A 20293-nucleotide genomic window follows, 5' to 3' on the forward strand; every position below is an offset into this window, starting at 1 on the left:
TCGTGCTTCTGTGTGTGTGAATGTGTGTTTGTGTGTGCGTCTGTGTATATGTACAGAATGTGTGTGTGTGCACGCACAATTTCACTTGTCGGTGTGTGTGCATGCATGGGCTGTACTCTGATGGCCAGCACAACCGTCTCTGATGGGTAGACATCCAGCTGTGATAATGTGTGCAGAAAGACTTCAGAGCAGTTCCCCTCAGGTCCCACCCACACAGAGCAGACTTTAGCAGGGGACAGAGGGCAGACATACTCCATCTCTATCTCTACCCCCTTCAGTCATCACTTTGAAGGCCCTGCCTCTGTCTCGCTGAAAGACCAAACCAGATACATACTACCCCAAGCTCTCCAAGAGTGTGTGTGTGTGTGTGTTTGTGAGTGTGTGTGTGAGAGGGAGGGAGGGAGAGTGTGTGTGTGTCTCAACTTATTTGTATGTATTTGGCTATGCGATGCACTTGTAGTGCGTTACATAAAACCAAGCCAGTAATATTTGTTAGAACTATGAAAATGACCAACAGTTTAACACATTAAGTGTTTTAGGTGTTTTAATGACACTGAGACAGAGGAACTTTAGTCTCTCTCTCTCTCTCTCTCTCAACTTAATTTACATTTAGGGGGCTTTATTGGCACAGAGAACATATGTTTACATTGCCAAAGCAAGTGAAATAGATGATAAACAAAAGTGAAATAAACAATAAATATGTACAGTAAACATTACACAAGTTCCAAAAGAATAAAGACATTTCAAATGTTATATGTATATATACAGTGTTGTAATGATGTGCAAATAGTTAAAGTACTAACGGGAAAATAAATAAAAATAGGTGCTACTTAAAATGTTGTTTGTTCTTCTCTGGTTGCTCTTTTCTTGTGGCAACAGGTCACAAATCTTGCTGCTGTGATTGCACACTGTTATTTCACCCAATATGTTTGGATTTTATAACGTCGTATGTTTTCCCCCAACACCATTTTCCATCAATTTGTATAGCAGGCCCTCGTGCCAAATTGAGTCAAAAGCTTTTGTGACATCAACAAAGCATGAGAAGACTTTCTCTTTGTTTTGGTTTGTTTGTTTGTCAATTAGGGTGTGCAGGGTGAATACGTGGTCTGTTGTATGATAATTTGGTAAAAAGCCAATTTGCCATTTGCTCAGTACATTGTTTTCGCAGAGGAAATGTACAAGTCTGCTGTTAATGATAATGCCAGAGCTGAGGATGATGTAAAAAAGTTTAAGTATAGCCAATTGGAATTTGTGGTTTGTATATTTTATAATTTAATTTAGGATACCATCAACCCCACAGGCATTTTTGTGTTGGATGGTTTGTATTTTGTCCTGTAGTTCATTCAATGTGATTGGAGATGTAACGACTGTCTTTCGGTGAGTTAGTAGACCAAGGCGCAGCGGGTGATGAATACATAATGACTTTATTGCAAGACGAAGAACAGACACGAAATACACTTGACTAATTTACAAATAACAAAACGAACTAGACAGACCTAAACTACGAACTTACATGAAACGAAGAACACATGAACAGGAACGACCGAACGAACGAGACGAGACAGTACCGTGTGGTGCAACAAACACAGACACAGCGACAATCACCCACAAACAAACAGTGAGAACAACCTACCTTAATATGACTCTGAATTAGAGGAAAACGCAAAACACCTGCCTCTAATTAAGAGCCATACCATGCAACCCAAAACCAACATAGAAACAGAAAACATAGACTGCCCACCCAAAACTCACGCCCTGACCATCACACACATACAAAACAACAGAAAACAGGTCAGGAACGTGACAGAACCCCCCCCTCAAGGTGCGAACTCCGGGCGCACCCCTAAAACTCAAGGGGAGGGTCTGGGTGGGCATCTGTCCGCGGTGGCGGCTCCGGCGATGGACGAGGACACCACTCCACCACTGTCTTTGTCCCCCTCCTTAGCGTCCTTTGAGTGGCGACCCTCGCCGCCAACCATGGTCCAGGAACCTTTACTAAGGCCCCTCCTACATAGAGGAGACAGCTCAGGACAGAGAGGTAGCTCCGGACAGAGGGACAGCTTAGGACAGAGGGACAACTCTGTACTAATGGCAACTCCGGACTGGGTGGCAGCTCCGGACTGGGTGGCAGCTCCGGACTGGGTGGCAGCTCCGGACTGAGTGGCAGCTCATGACTGTAGGGCAGCTCATGACTGAAGGGCAGCTCATGACTGTAGGGCAGCTCATGACTGGAGGGCAGCTCATGACTGTAGGACAGCTCCTGACTGTAGGGCAGCTCCTGACTGGCTGGCGGCTCTGGCGGCTCCTGACTGGCTGGCGGCTCTGGCGGCTCCTGACTGGCTGGCGGCTCTGGCGGCTCCTGACTGGCTGGCGGCTCTGGCGGCTCCTGACTGACGGGCGGCTCGTGGCAGACAGATGACTCAGACGGCGCTGGGCAGACAGATGACTCAGACGGCGCTGGGCAGACAGATGACTCAGACGGCGCTGGGCAGACAGATGACTCAGACGGCGCTGGGCAGACAGATGACTCAGACGGCGCTGGGCAGACAGATGACTCAGACGGCGCTGGGCAGACAGATGACTCAGACGGCGCTGGGCAGACAGATGACTCAGACGGCGCTGGGCAGACAGATGACTCAGACGGCGCTGGGCAGACAGATGACTCAGACGGCGCTGGGCAGACAGATGACTCAGACGGAGCTGGGCAGACAGATGACTCAGACGGAGCTGGGCAGACAGATGACTCAGACGGAGCTGGGCAGACAGATGACTCAGACGGAGCTGGGCAGACAGATGACTCAGACGGAGCTGGGCAGACAGATGACTCAGACGGAGCTGGGCAGACAGGCAGTGCAGAAAGCGTTGGGCAGACGGCCGACTCTGCCCTGCTGAGGCGCACAGTAGGCCTGGTGCGTGGTGCCGGAACTGGAGGTACCGGGATGACGGCACGCACTTCAAGGCTAGTGCGGGGAGCAGGGACAGGGCACACTGACCTCTCGAAGCGCACTATAGGCCTGGTGCGTGGTACCGGAACTGGAGGTACCGGGCTGAGGGCACGCACCTCAGGGCGAGTGCGGGAAGAAGGAACAGTGCGTACAGGGCTCTGGAGACGCACAGGTGGCTTAGTGCGTGGTGCCGGAACTGGAGGCACTGGGCTGGAGACACGCACCCTAGGGAGAGTGCGTGGAGGAGGAACAGGGCTCTGGAGACGCACTGGAAGCCTGGTGTAGGCACTGGTGGTACTGAGCTGGGGCGGGAAGGTGGCGCCGGATATACCGGACCGTGTAGGCGTACTGGCTCCCTTGAGCACTGAGCCTGCCCAACCTTACCTGGTTTCATGCTCCCCGTAGCTCGTCCAGTGCGGGGAGGTGGAATAACCCGCACTGGGCTGTGTTGGCGAACCGGGAACACCATGCGTAAGGCTGGTGCCATGTACACCGGCCCGAGGAGACGTACTGGAGGCCAGATATGTTGAGCCGGCTTCATGGCACTTGGCTCAATGCTCACCCTAGCCCTACCAGTGCGGGGAGGTGGAATAACCCGCACCGGGCTATGAACACGTACAGGAGACACCGTGCGCTCTACTGCGTAACACGGTGTCTGCCCGTACTCCCGCTCTCCACGGTTAGCCTGGGAAGTGGGCGCAGGTCTCCTACCTGCCCTCGGCCCACTACCTCTTAGCCCACTACCTCTTAGCCTCCCCCCCCCCCCAAGAAACTTTTGGGTAGTACTCACTGGCTTTTCGGGCTTCCGTGCTAGACGCGTCCCCTCATAACGCCTGTTACTCTCTCCGGTTTCCTCCAGCTGTTCCCATGGGCGGTGATTAACTTCAAGTTTAGCCCATGGTCCCTTTCCTTCCATGATCTCCTCCCAAGACCAAAAATCCTGCTTTGTGCGCTGTCCGTTAACCCGCTGCTTGATCCGGGTTTGGTGGGTGATTCTGTAACGACTGTCTTTCGGTGAGTTAGTAGACCAAGGCGCAGCGGGTGATGAATACATAATGACTTTATTGCAAGACGAAGAACAGACACGAAATACACTTGACTAATTTACAAAATAACAAAACGAACTAGACAGACCTAAACTACGAACTTACATGAAACGAAGAACACATGAACAGGAACGACCGAACGAACGAGACGAGACAGTACCGTGTGGTGCAACAAACACAGACACAGCGACAATCACCCACAAACAAACAGTGAGAACAACCTACCTTAATATGACTCTCAATTAGAGGAAAACGCAAAACACCTGCCTCTAATTAAGAGCCATACCAGGCAACCCAAAACCAACATAGAAACAGAAAACATAGACTGCCCACCCAAAACTCACGCCCTGACCATCACACACATACAAAACAACAGAAAACAGGTCAGGAACGTGACAAGAGAATACAGTGGGTTCTGGTAGTCTTTAATAGTTGATTCTAAGATTTGTATTTGATCATGTATATGTTTTGGCTGTTTGTTCTATGTTATAGAGCCAAAAAGATTGGAGAAGTGGTTTATCCATACATCTCCGTTTTGGATAGATAACTCTTCATATTGTTGTTTGTTTAGAGTTTTCCAATTTTCCCAGAAGTGTTTAGATTCTTTGGATTCTTCAATTACATTGAGCTGATTTCTGACGTGCTGTTCCTTGTATTTCTGTATTGTTTTAGTAATTCACCATAGTGAAGGTGTACACTCTGGGTCTCTTTTTCTATGTTTTTGGTTGGATAAGTTTCTCAATTTCTTTCTTAGGTTTTTGCATTCTTCATTAAACCATTTGTCATTGTTGTTATTTTGAGAGGTCAAATATACTGTTTAGGTTTTCTACTGCCAAGTTTACACCTTCACTATTACAGTGAAACATTTTGTTCAGGAAATTGTCTAGAAAGGATTGAATTTGTTGTTGCCTAATAGTTTTTTGGTAGATTTACACACTACTTTCCTTCCATCTATAGCATTTCTTAATATTTTTCAGTTCCTTTGGCTTTGATGACTCATGATTGAGCAAAGCTATGTTAAAGTAGAGTGTGATTCTGCTGTGATCTGATAGAGGTGTCAGTGGACTGACTGTGAACGCTCTAAGAGACTCTGGGTTGAGGTCAGTGATAAAGTAGTCTACAGTACTACTGACAAGAGATGAGCTACATGTATACCTGCCATAGGAGTCCCCTCGAAGCCTACTATTGACTATGTACATGCCCAGCGTCCGACAGAGGTGTAGGAGTTGTGACCCGTTTTTGTTGGTTCGTAGTCGTAGTTGTGTCAAGGGGGGCATATGGGGAAGGTAATGATGTCACCTCCAGGTACGTGTTTGTCCCCCTGTGTGCTGAGGGTGTCAGATTCTTGTCCAGTTCTGGCATTTAGGTCGCCACAAACGAGTACATGTCCCTGAGCCTGGAAATTGTTGATCTCCCCCTCTAGGATGGAGAAGCTCATCGTTAACCTGTCTAGGATCAGCGTGGCGCTAGCGGCACCCCCCCCCCCCCCCACTGAAAAACCAGTGCCGCGAAATTCAAAAAAAATATATTTTTTAAATATTTAACTTTCACACATTAAAGTCCAATACAGCTAATGAAAGACACAGATCTTGTGAATCCAGTCAACATTTCCGATTTTTAAAATGTTTTACAGGGAAGACACAATATGTAAAGATGTACATCTATTACCTAAAAACACATTAGCATAATCCACCATCTTTTATTTGTCCACCAACACCAGTAGCCATCACCAATTCGGCTAAACTAAGATATTTATAGCCCCTAACCAACAAAAAAACTCATTAGATGACAGTCTGATAACATATTTATGGTATGGGATAGGTTTTGTTAGAAAAAAGTGCATATTTCAGGTAGACTTCATAGTTTACAATTGCACCCACCATCACAAATGGACTAGAATAATTACAATGAGCAACGTGTTTACCTAACTACTAATCATCAAACATTTCGTAAAAATACACAGCATACACGAATCGAAAGACACAGATCCTGTGAATACAGACAATATTTCAGATTTTCTAAGTGTCTTACAGCGAAAACACAATAAATCGTTATATTAGCTTAGCACATAGCAATTAGCAGCCCAGCATTGATTCTAGCCAAAGTGAGCGATAAAAGTCAACATCGCCAAAAGATATTAATTTTTTCACTAACCTTCTCAGAATTCTTCCGATGACACTCCTGTAACATCACATTACAACATGCATATACAGTTTGATCGAAAATGTTTATATTTAGCCACCAAAATCATGGTTAGACAATGTGAAATGTAACTCAGCTGGTCAGAATTTGTCCTTGCGCCACTTAGACAGTGATCTACTCTTATACATAAATACTCATAAACGTGACTAAAAAATATAGGGTGGACAGGGATTGATAGACAATTTAATTCTTAATACAATTGCGTTATTACATTTTTTAATTTATCCTTACTTTTCAATACAGTTTGCGCCAAGCGAAGCTACGTCAAAAAACATGGCGTCCTAAGCCACTAAAATGTTTCGACAGAAACACGATTTATCATAATAAAAATGTCCTACCTTGAGCTGTTCTTCCATCAGTATCTTGGGCAAAGGATCCTTTCTTGGGAGAAATCGTCTTTTGGTGGAAAGCTGTCCTCTTGCCATGTGGAAATGTCAACTGCGTTCGGGATGAACTGAAAAGCGTGCCCAACTTTTCACATCGTTGCAAAAATAAATGTCCCAAAATCGCACTAAACGGATATAAATTGCTATAAAACGCTTTAAATTAACTACTTCATGATGTTTGTAACTCCTATAACGAGTGAAAAGATGACCGGAGAAATATAACAGGCTAAACTAACGCTTGGAACAGGAGAGGGTCGGTGTCTTCCACGCGCGTTACGCAGCAAGAAAAGACTTGCTAGCTAAAGGTTTTTTTCATTTGTAGGGCCTGTGAACGAGCAATCGACCCCGTTGGAATCGTCATCACGTAAAGGCATCCAGGGGAAGACGTAAGAAGTGTCCGTATAGTCATAGCAACGACAGTGCCCTTTTAACTGACTTCAGAAAAGTGGCCAACATTTCTCAAATCTGACTCCATGTCAGGGAAATTGCTGTAGAATGGGCTCTGTTCCACTTAGAGACAAAATTTCAACTCCTATAGAAACTATAGACTGTTTTCTATCCAATAATAATAATAATATGCATATTGTACGATCAAGGATTTTGTGGGAAGCCGTTTAAAAAATTAGCCACATTAGCATAAATAGTCTAAACAGCGCCCCCATCCCCAACAGGTTAAAGTATGGGGATTCTATTGGGGGGATATAGGTAGCACACAGGAGGACATTTTTCTCTGTTGAGATAATTTCCTTATTAATTTCTAGACAGATTTGAGGTCAGTGTTAAAGTAGTCGACAGTACTACTGCCAAGGGATGTGCTGTAGGTGTACCTACCATAGGAGTCGACTTGAAGCCTACCATTGACTATGTACAGAACCAGTGTGTGACAGAGCTGCAGGAGTTGTGACCTGTTTTTGTTGGTTGTTTTGTCATAATTGTGTCTACAATGTAAAAACAATTTAAACTGAGCCATGTTGGTTTAAAAAGCTGTCTCTTCCAAATTAAAATGTATCATTTATTTTATTTAATGAGCCATTCGCAGTTTCACTGTAACAGCCGACTCTACTTAGACTTGCATCGCTTAATCTTTGAGACAAGCATATGCTACTGGCCGGTTCAACCAGCCTATTTTCCCTAAACCTAACCCTAGCTCCTAACCCTATCTCCTTACCCTAAACCTAAACTTAACCCAAAAACCTAACCCTAACCCTAAACCTAACCCTAGCTCCTAACCCTAACCCTAAAACTAACCCTAACCCTAACCCCAAAACTAACCCTATCTCCTTACCCTTACACTAAACCTTAACTCAGTCCCATTCTAAATCCTATTTTCCCTAAACCTAAACCTCACCCTAGCTCCTAACCCTAAAACTAACCCTATCTCCTTACCCTAAACCTAAACTTAACCCAAAAACCTAACCTTAACCCTAACCCTAAACCTAACCCTAGCTCCTAACCCTAACCCTAAAACTAACCCTAGCTCCTAACCCTAACCCTAATTGTAACCCTAATACGTATTCTAATCTTAACCCTAAACCTCCTAGAAGTAGCATTTGACCTTGTAGGGACTAACAAAATGTCTCCAGTTGGTCAAATTTTTGTTTGTTTACTACAAGAATAGTTAAACACGTCCACACACACACTGACTACCTGAGGGCTGCTTTCGATGCTGCCAGTTGGTTTAAAACGTTTGTGTGTGTGCTCTGACTGTGGTCATCTGGTGGTGTGCTTGCGTTTGTCTGGTGCCGTGGGGTCACTGCTCCCTGTCCTGTGCTTACTAAACACATACAGACATCTCACTTTCTATCTTCAAACTAAATATACTTTCCTGCAACCCGCCTCACTCAATGTGGTACGGAGCTGCTATTTTTATTCCTTGTACCAGGAACCTCCATCAGGGGCTAGCCAGCTAATTAGCTACTAGTCTTTGTTAGCCACGGCTAGCGGTCTTCACCTTTAGCTTGGATACCAGCTAGCCTTAGCCTGGACAATACCTGCCAGTCTGCACAGCGAGATACCAACCCAGAGTATATCGGATTGCTTCTCTCTACCACATCATTGGATTCCTGCCGCTCTGGATCATTACACCGGATCATCACAGCTAGCTAGCTGCAAACGAGTGGCTACTGTTAGCTAACGGCTGTGTCCCGAAACAAGCACCAGTTAGCCTTGAGCTAGCCTCGAGCTAGGCCCATAAACCAGCTAATTCTAGGGCTACAATACCTCTATTGCCAATTGGCCTGGACCCTTTATTGTCGACACGGAGCCCCACTGATCCATCACTACTTTTCTGCCGACGTAATCGCCCGATGTGGTCTCAACAGGCTATTCTGTTACGATGTCGCAGAAGAACCATCTGCTAACCCCGGCCCGCTAGCTCTCTGATCGCCGTGTACCCCGCTCGGTTAGCGTAGTAGTGACTACCGAACGGCCCCCTGACTCACCTATTGCTGTTAATTGGACCCTATGATCACTCGGGTACACAGCTGATGCCCCCTGGACTGTTTCAATAACACGGTACCTAATTTTGTTTATTTGTCGGTCCCACCTTAAACTCAGACCCTGTATGTACCTAACTGACCCGCTCTGCCTATTCATCGCCATTTACTCCTTGTTGTCTTAGCTCTCCCGATCAACACCTGTGATTGCTTTATGCCTCTCTCTAATGTCAATATGCCTTGTGTACTGTTGTCTTGGCTAGTTCTTATTGTTTTATTTCACTGTAGAGCCCTCAGTCCCGCTCAACATGCCTTAGATAGCTCTTTTGTCCCACCCCACACACATGCGGAGACCTCACCTGGCTTAACTGGTGCCTCCAGAGACTAAACCTCTCTCATTGTCACTCAACGCCTAGGTTTACCTCCACTGTACTCACATCCTACCATACCCTTGTCTGTACATTATGCCCTGAATCTATTCTACCGTGCCCAGAAATCTGCTCCTTTTATTCGCTGTTCCCAACGCACTAGACAACCAGTTATTGGTTGTCGGTCAGCGCTGACTTCCGGCGCCGACCGAGATGGCCGCCTCGCTTCGCGTTCCTAGGAAAATATGCAGTATTTAGTTTTTTTATGTGTTATTCCTTACATTGGTACCCCAGGTAATCTTAGGTTTCATTACATACAGTCGGGAGGTACTACTGAATATAAGAGCAACGTCAACTCACCATCGTTACAACCAGGAATATGACTCTCCCGAAGCGGATCCTGTGTTTTGCCTTCCACCCAGTACAATGGATCTGATCCCAGCCGGCGACACTAAACAACAACGCCGTAAAAGGGGCAAACGAAGCGGTCTCCTGGTCAGGCTTCGGAGACGGGCACATCGCGCTCCACTCCCTAGCATACTACTCGCCAATGTCCAGTCTCTTGACAATAAGGTTGATGAAATCCGAGCAAGGGTAGCTTTCCAGAGAGATATCAGAGACTGCAACGTTCTTTGCTTCACGGAAACATGGCTTACTCGAGAGACGCTAACGGAGTCGGTGCAGCCAGCTGGTTTCTTCACGCATCGCGCCGACAGAAACAAACATCTTTCTGGTAAGAAGAGGGGCGGCGGTGTATGCCTTATGATTAACGAGACGTGGTGTGATCATAACAACATACAGGAACTCAAGTCATTCTGTTCACCTGATCTAGAATTCCTCACAATCAAATGTCGACCGCATTATCTACCAAGGGAATTCTCTTCGATTATAATCACAGCCGTATATATCCCCCCCCCCCCCCCAAGCAGACACATCGATGGCCCTGAACGAACTTTATCTGACTCTTTGTAAACTGGAAACCACACACCCTGAGGCTGCATTCATCGTAGCTGGGGATTTTAACAAGGCTAATCTGAAAACAAAACTCCCTAAATTCTATCAGCATATCGATTGTGCTACCAGGGCTGGTAAAACCTTGGATCATTGTAATACTAACTTCCGCGACGCATATAAGGCCCTCCCCTGCCCTCCTTTCGGAAAAGCTGACCACGACTCCATTTTGCTGCTTCCAGCCTACAAACAGAAACTAAAACAGCAAGATCCCGCGCTCAGGTCTGTTCAACGCTGGTCCGACCAATCTGATTCCACGCTTCAAGACTGCTTCCATCACATGGATTGGGATATCTTCCACATTGCGTCCAACAACAACATTGACGAATACGCTGATTCGGTGAGCGAGTTCATTAGAAAGTGCATTGACGATGTCGTACCCACAGCAACGATTAAAACATTCCCAAACCAGAAACCGTGGATTGATGGCAGCATTCGCGTGAAACTGAAAGCGTGAACCACTGCTTTTAACCAGGGCAAGGTTACCGGAAACATGACCGAATACAAACAGTGTAGCTATTCCCTCCGCAAGGCAATCAAACAAGCTAAGTCCCAGTATAGAAACAAAGTAGAGTCGCAATTCAACAGCTCAGACACAAGGGGTATGTGGCAGGGTCTACAGTCAATCACGGATTACAAAATACAAAAAGAAAACCAGCCCCGTCGCAGACCAGGATGTCTTGCTCCCAGACAGACTAAATAACTTTTTTGCTCGCTTTGAGGACAATACAGTGCCACTGACACGGCCCGCTACCAAAACCTGCGGGCTCTCCTTCACTGCAGCCGAGGTGAGTAAAACATTTAAACGTGTTAACCCTCGCAAGGCTGCAGGCCCAGACGGCATTCCCAGCCGCGCCCTCAGAACATGCGCAGACCAGCTGGCTGGTGTGTTTACAGACATATTCAATCAATCCTTATCCCAGTCTGCTGTTCACACATGCTTCAAGAGGGCCACCATTGTTCCTGTTCCCAAGAAAGCTAAGGTAACTGAGCTAAACGACTACCGCCCCGTAGCACTCACTTCCGTCATCATGAAGTGCTTTGAGAGACTAGTCAAGGACCATATCACCTCCACCCTACCTGACACCCTAGACCCACTCCAATTTGCTTACCGACCCAATAGGTCCACAGACGACGCAATCGCAACCACACTGCACACTGCCCTAACCCATCTGGACAAGAGGAATACCTATGTGAGAATGCTGTTCATCAACTACAGCTCAGCATTTAACACCATAGCACCCTCCAAACTCGTCATCAAGCTCGAGACCCTGGGTCTCGACCCCGCCCTGTGCAACTGGGTCCTTGACTTCCTGACGGGCCGCCCCCAGGTGGTGAGGGTAGGTAACAACCTCTCCACCCCGCTGATCCTCAACACTGGGGCCCCACAAGGGTGCGTTCTGAGCCCTCTCCTGTACTCCCTGTTCACCCACGACTGCGTGGCCATGCATGCCTCCAACTCAATCATCAAGTTTGCGGACGACACTACAGTGGTAGGCTTGATTACCAACAACGACGAGACGGCCTACAGGGAGGAGGTGAGGGCCCTCGGAGTGTGGTGTCAGGAAAATAACCTCGCACTCAACGTCAACAAAACAAAGGAGATGATTGTGGACTTCAGGAAACAGCAGAGGGAGCACCCCCCTATCCACATCGACGGGACAGTAGTGGAGAAGGTGGAAAGTTTTAAGTTCCTCGGTGTACACATCACGGACAGACTGAATTGGTCCACCCACACAGACAGCGTTGTGAAGAAGGCGCAGCAGCGCCTCTTCAACCTCAGGAGGCTGAAGAAATTTGGCTTGTCACCAAAAGCACTCACAAACTTCTACAGATGCACAATCGAGAGCATCCTGTCGGGCTGTATCACCGCCTGGTACGGCAACTGCTTCGCCCACAACCGTAAGGCTCTCCAGAGGGTAGTGAGATCTGCACAACGCATCACCGGGGGCAAACTACCTGCCCTCCAGGACACCTACACCACCCGATGTCACAGGAAGGCCATAAAGATCATCAAGGACAACAACCACCCGAGCCACTGCCTGTTCACCCCGCTATCATCCAGAAGGCGAGGTCAGTACCGTTGCATCAAAGCGGGGACCGAGAGACTGAAAAACAGCTTCTATCTCAAGGCCATCAACCTGTTAAACAGCCACCACTAACATTTAGTGGCCGCTGCCAACATACTGACTCAACTCAAGCCACTTTAATAATGGGAATTGATGGAAATTATGTAAAAATGTATCACTAGCCACTTTAACCTGTCTAGGCTGAGGGTGCCGCTAGCGGCACTCCCCCCCCACCCCCACTGAAAAGGCAGAGCCGCGAAATTCAAAAAAAATATTTTTTAAAAATATTTAACTTTCACACATTAAAGTCCAATACAGCTAATGAAAGACACAGATCTTGTGAATCCAGCCAACATGTCCGATTTTTTAAATGTTTTACAGGGAAGACACAATATGTAAAGATGTAAATCTATTACCTAAAAACACATTAGCATAATCCACCATCTTTTATTTGTCCACCAACACCAGTAGCTATCACCAATTCGGCTAAACTAAGATATTTATAGCCCCTAACCAAGAAAAAAACTCATCAGATGACAGTCTGATAACATATTTATGGTATGGGATAGGTTTTGTTAGAAAAATGTGCATATTTCAGGTAGATGGCATAGGTTACAATTGCACCCACCGTCACAAATGGACTAGAATAACTACATAGAGCAACGTGTTTACCTACTTACTAATCATCAAACATTTCGTAAAAATACACAGCATACACTAATCGAAAGACACAGATCCTGTGAATACAGACAATATTTCAGATTTTCTAAGTGTCTTACAGCGAAAACACAATAAATCGTTATATTAGCATAGCACATAGCACATAGCAGCCCAGCATTGATTCTAGCCAAAGTGAGCGATAACGTCAACATCGCCAAAATATATTAATTTTTTCACTAACCTTCTCAGAATTCTTCAGATGACACTCCTGTAACATCATATTACACAATCCATATAGAGTTTGATCGAAAATGTGCATATTTAGCCACCAAAATCATGGTTAGACAATGTGAAATGTAGCCCAGCTGGTGAGAAAATGTCCGTGCGCCATATTAGACAGTGATCTACTCTTATACATAAATACTCATAAACGTGACTAAAAAATATAGGGTGGACAGGGATTGATAGACAATTTAATTCTTAATACAATCGCGGAATTACATTTTTTAAATTATCCTTACTTTTCAATACAGTTTGCGCCAAGCGAAGCTACGTCAAAAAACATGGCGTCCTAAGCCACTAACATTTTTCGACAGAAACACGATTTATCATAATAAAAATGTCCTACTTTGAGCTGTTCTTCCATCAGTATCTTGGGCAAAGGATCCTTTCTTGGGTCTAATCGTCTTTTGGTGGAAAGCTGTCCTCTTGCCATGTGGAAATGCCAACTGCGTTCGGGATGAACTGGAAGCGTGCCCAGCAATTCACAGCGTTTCAGAAATAAATGTCCCAAAATCGCACTAAACGGATATAAATTGCTATAAAACGCTTTAAATTAACTACCTTATGATGTTTTTAACTCCTATAACGAGTGAAAAGATGACCGGAGAAATATAACAGGCTAAACTAACGCTTGGAACAGGTGCGGGCCGGTGTCCTCTAGGCGCATGACGCAGCTCCAAAAGAATGACTAGCCTCAGGGTTTTTTCCTTTGTAGTGCCTGTGAACGCGCAATCGACCCCATTGGAATCGTCATCACGTAAAGGCATCCAGGGGAAGACGTAAGAAGTGTCCGTATAGTCATAGCAATGACAGTGCCCTTTTAACTGACTTCAGAACAGTGGCCAACATTTCTCAAATCTGACTCCATGTCAGGGAAATTGCTGTAGAATGGGCTCTGTTCCACTTAGAGACAAAATTTCAACTCCTATAGAAACTATAGACTGTTTTCTATCCAATAATAATAATAATATGCATATTGTACCATCAAGGATTTTGTGGGAAGCCGTTTCAAAAATTACCCAATTAGCATAAATAGTCTAAACAGCGCCCCCATCCCCAACAGGTTAACAAACATAATCGATAATATTTCAACCGGACCATAACCTATTCTTTAAAAGAGAAAAGGAAAATGGGGAGCCCCTCTCTCGCGCGCAGCAAACATTCAGAGGACACCTGACTACTTATGAATCATCTCGCTCATTTTTCAAAATAAAAGCCTGAAACTATGTCTAAAGCCTGGTCACAGACTGAGGAAGCCATTGGAAAATGAATCTGGTTGATACCCATTTAAATGGAGGATAGACGGGCCAGGAAACACAGAATTAAAAAAAAGAAATATCACTTCCGGGTTATATTTTCTCAGGTTTTCGCATGCATATACTTGTTATACTCACAGACAATATCTTGACAGTTTTGGAAACTTTGGAGTGTTTTCTATCCTAATCTGTAAATTATATGCATATTCTACGATCTGGACCGGAGAAATAGTCCGTTTACCTTGGGAACGTTCTTTAAAAAATATATATATATATGACCCCTAGCGTCAAGAGGTTAACACCCCGGCCGTCCTACACTCTAAACTAGATGCCCTCAATCTCACACAAATGATCAAGGAACCTACCAGGTACAACCCTAAATCCGTAAACACGGGCACCGTCATATATAACATCCTGACCAACCTGCCCTCTAAATACACCTCTGCTGTCTTCAACCAGGATCTCAGCAACTACTGCCTCATTGCCTGCGTCTGTAATGGGTCCCCGGTCAAACAACCACCCCTCATCACTGTCAAATGCTCCCTAAAACACTTCAGCAAGCAGGACTTTCTAATCGACCTGGCCCGGGTATCCTGGAAGGATATTGACCTCATCCCGTCAGCAGAGGATGCCTGGTTATTCTTTAAATGTGCTTTCCTCACCATCTTAAATAAGCATGCCCCCATTCAAAAAAATTTAGAACTAAGAACAGATATAGCCCTTGGTTCACTCCAGACTTGACTGCCCTTGACCAGCACAAAAACAACCTGTGGCGTACTGCATTAGCATCGAATGCAACTTTTCAGGGAAGTTAGGAACCAATATACACAGTCAGTTAGGAAAGCAAAGGCTAGCTTTTTCAAACAGAAATTTGCATCCTGTAGCACAAACTCCCAAAAGTTTTGGGACACTGTAAAGTCCATGGAGAATAAGAGCACCTCCTCCCAGCTGCCCACTGCACTGAGGCTAGGAAACACTATCACCACCAAGAAAATCTCGATTATTGTAGATTTAAAGAAGCATATTTCTATGGCTGGCCATGTTTTCCACCTGGCTACCCCTACTCTGGCAAACAGCTCTGCACCCCCCACAGCAACTTGCCCAAGCCCCCTCCCCCGCTTCTCCTTCACCCAAATCCAGATAGCTGATGTTCTGAAAGAGCTGTAAAATCTGGATCCCTAGAAATCAGCTGAGCTAGACAATCTGGACCCTCACTTTCTAAAATTATCTGCCACAATTTTTGCAACCCCTATTACTAGTTTGTTCATCCTCTCTTTCATATCGTCTGAGATCCCTAAAGATTGGAAAGCTGCCACGGTCATCTACCACTTCAAAGGGGGAGACACTCTAGACCCAAACTGTTACAGACCTATATCTATCCTGCCCGGCCTTTCTAAAGTCTTTGAAAGCCAAGTTAACAAACAGATCACCGACCATTTCGAATCCCACCGTACCTTCTCTGACTTTAGACTCTGTCAATCACTGCATTCTTATCGGCAGACTAAATAGCCTTGGTTTCTCAAATGACTGCCTCGCCTGGTTCACTAACTACGTATCAGACAGAGTTCAGTGTGTCAAATCAGAGGGCCTGTTGTCAGGACCTCTGGCAGTCTCTATGGGGGTGCCACAAGGTTCAATTCTTTGGATGATTATTTTCTTTGTATATATCAATGATGTCGCTCTTGCTGCAGGTGATTCTCCGATTCACCTCTACGCAGACGACACAATTCTGTATACATCTGGCCCTTCTTTGGACACTGTGTTAACCTTTCACGAGTATCTACCCCGGGTCCGGGAGCACCCCCCACCCCCCCCACACTGAGTAGCATAGCCTAGCATAGCGTCACAATTAAATAGTAGCATCTAAATATCATTAAATCACAAGTCCAAGACATCTAATGAAAGATACAGATCTTGTGAATAAAGCCACCATTTCAGATTTTTTAAATGTTTTACAGGGAAGACAAAATATGTAAATCTATTAGCTAACCACGTTAGCAAAAGACACCACTTTTCTAACTCCATCAGTTTCTTACTCCATCAGGTGCTATCACCAATTCGGCTAAACTAAGATATTGATAGCCACTAACCAAGAAAAAACCTCATCAGATGACAGTCTGATAACATATTTATGGTATAGGATAGGTTTTGTTAGAAAAATGTGCATATTTCAGGTAGATATCATAGTTTACAATTGCACCCACCGTCACAAATGGACTAGAATAAATACATAGAGCAACGTGTTTACCTAATTACTAATCATCAAACATTTCGTAAAAATACACAGTATACACTAATCGAAAGACACAGATCCTGTGAATACAGACAATATTTCAGATTTTCTAAGTGTCTTACAGCGAAAACACAATAAATCGTTATATTAGCATACCACATATGCAAACGTTACCAGAGCATTGATTCTAGCCAAAGAGAGCGATAACGTAAACATCGCCAAAATATATTAATTTTTTCACTAACCTTCTCAGAATTCTTCAGATTTTTATTTATTTATTTATTTCACCTTTATTTAACCAGGTAGGCAAATTGAGAACACGTTCTCATTTACAATTGCGACCTGGCCAAGATAAAGCAAAGCAGTTCGACACATACAACAACACATAGTTACACATGGAGTAAAAACAAACATATAGTCAATAATACAGTGAAAAAATAAAAAAATAAGTCTATATACAATGTGAGCAAGTGAGGTGAGATAAGGGAGGTGAAGGCAAACAGATATATGTATAAATAAATAAAAATATAAAAAGGCCATGGAGGCGAAGTGACATCACTCCTGTAACATCACATTACAACATACATATACAGTTTGTTCGAAAATGTGCATATTTAGCCACCAAAATCATGGTTAGACAATGACAAAAGTTGCCCAGCTGGTCAGACAATGTCGTGCGCCATATTAGACAGTGATCTAGTCGTATACATAAATACTCATAAATGTGACAAAAAATTATAGGGTGGACAGCGATTGATAGACAATTTAATTCTTAATACAATCGCTGATTTACATTTTTTAAATTATCCTTACTTTTCAATACAGTTTGCGCCAAGCGAAGCTACGTCAAACAAAATGGCGTCATAAGCGATTAACATTTCTCGACAGAAACAAGATTTATCATAATAAATTGTTCCTACTTTGAGCTGTTCTTCCATCAGAATCTTGGGCAAAGAATCCTTTCTTGGGTCTAATCGTCTTTTGGTGGAAAGCTGTCCTCTTGCCATGTGGAAATGCCTACTGCGTTCGGCATGAACTGGAAACCTGCCCGGCTCTTCAAAAAGTCTCAGAAATAAATGTCCCAAAATCGCACTAAACGGATATAAATTGCTATAAAACGGTTTAAATTAACTACCTTATGATGTTTTTAACTTCTATAACGAGTAGAAACATGACCGGAGAAATATAACTGGCTACACTAATGCTTGGAAAAAGTGCAGGTCGGTGTCCACCGCTCGCCCGACGCATCTGGAAAAGAGTTCCTACCTACACGTGTTTTTGTTTTATAGGGGCTGTGATTGCGCAATCGATACCATTCAAATCGTCATCACGTAAAGGCATCCAGGGTAAGACGTAAGCAGTGTCCGTATCCTGATAGCGTTCACAGTGGCCTTTAAACTGACTCCAGATCAGGGGCCAAAATGTGTGAAATCTGACTCCATGTCAGGGAAATTTCTGTAGAATGAGTTCTGTTCCACTCAGAGACTAAATTCCAACGCCTATAGAAACTAGAGAGTGTTTTCTATCCAATAATAGTAATAATATGCATATTGTACGAGCAAGAATTTAGTAGGAAGCCGTTTAATCTGTAATGCAATTATGCTAATGAGAAAACAGCACCCCCTGTAGTCGCAAGAAGTTAACAAACCTCCAAACGAGCTTCAATGTCATACAACACTCCTTCCGTGGCCTCCAACTGCTCTTAAATGCAAGTAAAACTAAATGCGTGCTCTTCAACCGATCACTGCCCACACCCGCCCGCCCGACTTGCATCACTACTCTGGACGGTACTGATTTAGAATATGTGGACAACTAAACTCAGCAAAAGAAGAAACGTCGTTTCACTGTCAACTGCATTTATTTTCAGCAATCGTAACATGTGTGAATATTTGTATGAACATAACAAGATTCAACAACTGAGACATAAACTGAACATGTTCCACAGACATGTGACTAACAGAAATGGAATAATGTGTCCCTGAACAAAGGGGGGGTCAAAAGTAACAGTCAGTATCTGGTGTGGCCATGAGCTGCATCAAGTACTGCAGTGCATCTCCTCCTCATGGACTGCACCAGACTTGCCAGTTATTGCTGTGAGATGTTACCCCACTCTTCCACCAAGGCACCTGCAAGTTCACGGACATTTCTGGGGGGAATGGCCCTAGCCATCACCCTCTGGTCCAACAGGTCCCAGACGTGCTCAATGGAATTGAGATCCGGGCTCTTCGCTGGCCATGGCAAAACACTGACATTCCTGTCTTGCAGAAAATCACGCACAGAACGAGCAGTATGGCTGGTGGAATTGTCATGCTGGAGAGTCATGTCAGGATGAGCCTGCAGGAACGGTTTCACATGAGGGAGGAGGATGTCTTCCCTGTAACGCACAGCGTTGAGATTGCCTGCAATGACAACAAGCTCAGTCCGATGATGCTGTGACACACCGACCCAGACCATGACGGACCCTCCACCTCTAAATCGATCCTGCTCCAGAGTACAGGCCTCGGTGTAACGCTCATTCCTTCGACGATAAATGCGAATCCGACCATCACCCCTGGTGAGACAAAACCGCGACTCGTCTGTGAAGAACACTTTTTGCCCGTCCTGTCTGGTCCAGCGACGGTGGGTTTGTGCCCATAGGCGACATTGTTGCCGGTGATGTCTGGTTTGGACCTGCCTTACAACAGCCCTCAGTCCAGCCTCTCTCAGCTTATTGCGGACAGTCTGAGCACTGATGGATGGATTGTGCGTTCCTGGTGTAACTAGGGCTGTTGTTGCCATCCTGTACCTGTCCCGCAGGTGTGATGTTCTGATGAACTGATTCTGTGCAGGTGTTGTTACACATGGTCTGCCACTGCGAGGATGATCAGCTGTCCATCCTGTCTCCCTGTAGCGCTATCTTAGGCGTCTCACAGAACGGACATAGCAATGTTTTTGCCCTGGCCACATCTGCAGTCCTCATGCCTCCTTGCAGCATGCCTAAGGCACGTTCACGCAGATGAGCAGGAACCCTGGGCATCTTACTTTGTGTGTTTTTCAGAGTCAGTAGAAAGACCTCTTTAGTGTCCTAAGTTTTTATAACTGTATAATTGCCTACCATCTGTAAGCTGTTAGTGTCTTAACGACCTTTCCACAGGTGCATGTTCATTAATTGTTTATGGTTCATTGAACAAGCAACCCTTTACAATGAAGATCTGTGAAGTTATTTGGATTTTTACAAATTATCTTTGAACGACAGGGTCCTGAAAAAGGGACATTTCTTTTTTTGCTGAGTTTATATATTTATACACACATAAGCCCAAAAGGGTGAAAAGAATTCCTGTCAATCCCATAATCGCTCCTGCTTCCCGACTGACTCCCAGCATGAGACTAATGTCCCCCTGTCTCAGTGTCATTAAAGCAC

At 44.9% G+C, this 20293-nt stretch overlaps 1 protein-coding gene across 20 annotated transcripts in view; it reads left to right on the forward strand.

Annotated features, from left to right (window-relative positions):
• The window catches only part of LOC129816562 (microtubule-associated protein 2-like), a 192540-nt gene that overhangs the window by 73431 nt on the left and 98816 nt on the right, over positions 1 to 20293 (forward strand). The window lies entirely within an intron of this gene.

This window comes from Salvelinus fontinalis, chromosome 19 (assembly GCF_029448725.1).
Source record: "Salvelinus fontinalis isolate EN_2023a chromosome 19, ASM2944872v1, whole genome shotgun sequence".
NCBI lineage: Eukaryota > Metazoa > Chordata > Actinopteri > Salmoniformes > Salmonidae > Salvelinus > Salvelinus fontinalis.